Source organism: Agrilus planipennis, unplaced genomic scaffold (genome assembly GCF_000699045.2).
Source record: "Agrilus planipennis isolate EAB-ADULT unplaced genomic scaffold, Apla_2.0 scaffold184, whole genome shotgun sequence".
In the NCBI taxonomy this organism is placed as follows: Eukaryota; Metazoa; Arthropoda; class Insecta; order Coleoptera; family Buprestidae; genus Agrilus; species Agrilus planipennis.
The window spans coordinates 268971-272123 of record NW_020438988.1 but is presented as its reverse complement, the minus strand read 5'-3'; the positions used below and the strand labels follow the sequence as shown (position 1 = coordinate 272123).

The 3153-nt window shown below is 31.1% G+C and overlaps 1 protein-coding gene and 1 pseudogene across 1 annotated transcript in view; both read right to left on the bottom strand.

Moving 5' to 3' along the window:
- LOC108740575 (plectin) overlaps nt 1-3153 on the bottom strand; it is an 87317-nt gene that overhangs the window by 35118 nt on the left and 49046 nt on the right. The gene's annotated exons all lie outside the window — the stretch shown is intronic.
- LOC108740579 lies at nt 35-1275 on the bottom strand (annotated as a pseudogene).

Below are 3153 nucleotides of genomic sequence, written 5' to 3'. Positions count from 1 at the left end.
TTTACTTCTTATAAAAATAAAGACATAAGTACGATATTTGCAGATCCACCCAAAGGTTAGTCTTTAGTATTATAATAATAATTTATTTTTAAAGGATTTTAATAATAATTTAAATATTACCTTACTAGAATCTTCGTATATAGATAAACATTTACTTTTGTAATGTACAATTTTTTGCTTGTTTTGTGAAATCTAATACACCAATGTAAAAAAATAGAGAGCACAATACAGCAAAATTTTTGATATTTCTATTCTGCTAATCTTTTGACAATACAATGAAATTTTGTTAGATAAAATGCAGATACAAGTCGAATTGGCCCTATTAGTAAACACTGATAAATAACTTCCAAAAATGATGAAAATGGAGCCATCCCTATGCAAAATGTTGCCATTAAAAAGCTTTCAAAACCAAGAAAACTAAAGAAATTTCTTTTTAAGGAGTCATTAAGAATCGCTCTTGCTACGACATCAGGATCATAAAGTCCAGCTGACTCACAAATTAATGCCGTTTCCTTAGGTTTCCCAATATTTTCCTTTTCAAAACCAGGTGTATCAGTATCAGGAGGTAATGCAACAGTCACAGAAATATTGTATGGGCGAACTTCCATGTCTAAAGCTTCTGCAAATCCTCTTAATGCAAACTTTGAACCTGAATAAATTGACATGCCAAATATTCCCAGTAAGGCAGCTTGAGAAGCTGTTAATACTATTATTCCTTCTTTACGTTGCTTCATTTTAGAAATTATTGCTTTTATAGGGTACACAATGCCAAAAAAATTCACAGAAATTTGAGTTTGAATATCTTCAACTGACATATCTTCTAATTTTCCACATATTGCAGTTCCAACACAGTTTATCAACATATAGATAGATCCAACATTTGCTTCAAGTTTTTCCAGTTCACTTTTAATTACAGAATAATTAGAAGTGTCAGCAGACACAGCACTAATTTGTTGAAACTCACTACTTTTATATTGCAACAATTCTTTCCGGACATTTTCTAATTTTTCTGTATTTCTGGCTATTATCGTAACATCGGCACCTAGTTCCACACATAATTTTGCGAGAGATTTACCGATGCCACTAGAACCACCTGTTACAACAACGTGTTTGCTTTTAATTGAATTTACATTATTATTACTATACTTTTTGAATAATAATAAACTTAACAATCCTATTGCTCCAAAAATTAGTACACTCAGAATCATTTTGGCACTTTTAACTATTTTCAGCTATAAACTACAGGCTAGGTTATGTTGAGTTATGATCGAAACCGGGCGTGACCGTCGTTGCCGATAAAATTGGCATCTTCACATGTAGTTACACTCAACATTGAAAGATGGCGCTTAGTTCCCTTTTCAATATTGCTATTATTTCAAATAGACAATTATTATTTACTTAAAAGTTAAAAAAAGTATCGTATTTGCCTCATGTGTACGTTACATACTTTAAATGAAATTACTAGTTTTCTTTATTATTTCATCATTAGATCAAAACCAATTTTATGCAATTGCAAAATATCAAAAATTACACTAAAAATAAAAAAATTGCAATTTTCTGATACTTTTTTTTAACTTTCGTCTATAACTTTCTTTCAGTGAAATATATAGAAAAGGGAAAATAATAAGATAATCAAAAAGACGCACCCTAACAACCACAATTAGGTACTCACTCACATTATAAGCAAGAGCATAAGCTGATAATTTTTTTTGTTAGGGGGCTTATGTATATATACGCATTAGTTCATAAAAAAGAACGCTTATGTAACGTCCGTGAAAATGGGGGCTGGTTAAGCATTTAAGATAAAACTGACTAATTTTGAGATATGGACGCTCAAAGTTACTCACCACTTTTTTTCGATTTTTCAACTTATTACGTATATATGAAATATTATTCTGAAAATTCATTTCTTGAATTCTTTTTTGCCCACTACACACTTCCTCAAATTAATGAGGAAAAATTTGTTGCTGTTGTCACACCCCCGCCGGGAATCGAACCCGGGCTCTTTGTATATATTGTGTTATGCAGTAAAAAACGTTTTTATTTAACAAATAAATCAGCGGCGATACTAGAATTTGTAATGGCTCAAGGGGGAGAGAGTAAAGGTAAAAAAAGTGGTAAAAATTCGCTTTAAATACCTATAAATCTGTAATAAAATGGAAGTGTCTCCGAAATAACTGCCTTTTTTGAGCTCATATTACGAGTATTTGTATTCGTTGCTGAAAAGCTTCCATAATATATTGTACTACTCATTATACAGGTTTTCCCATATTATTTTATATTATTGAAAAAGTTATTCGAATTTATGATTTAGATAGAAATTGAATTTTATACAGAAAACCTCTATTTAAATACACACACCACAGTGTTGAACAGTTTTTGTGATATGTGTTAACGGAAACGTGTGTAATCCGTCATTGTATACAATTCCTAGGAAATGTATATAATTCCTAAAATCGTCTGCAAAAGTGTGAAATAAATTATATTAGACACATTTTCTAACAAAATACATTCCCTAAATAGCAATCGAAAATGTATTACATTCTAGATATCAATGGATACCCGGTGTTAGCGGAGCAAGGGGAGGGTCGACCGATCAAGTGATTTATTGTATCCACAGATAACTCTGATTCTGTTCACTAATGTGTTTTATTGATTTTATTTACAGAAAGCATTGGTTTTATACATTTTCTAGTACAATATCGGAATTTCTCAGGATATGTGTGTATTAAAAAATCATTGAAACAATATGTTATAAATTACTTAAACAGCTTCGGAATTGTATACATTTCCTACAAATTCTATTCATTCCTAGATTTGATACATCTCCGCTAACATAAACATATAAGCAAAAGATGGTAGTAACACCAATAGGACCGATTGATTAACAGAATGCTACTACAATAAACTAAGATGGTCCAGATACCGCGAAAGAATAAACGATAACCTTAATCTATCGGGTTGTTCGGAAAGTCATTTCGTTTTTTCCTGACAGAGGATTCAATTGTATTCTTTTGAACCCAACTTCACATTTAAGCCGTATAATTTTTATATGCTTTGAGAGCTCATATAGCAAGGCTTGTGTGTGAAAAATTCCAATTAATTCTACGCAGTAGTTTTTGGTTGGTGCCCTTTTAAATATGGAGAGCGATA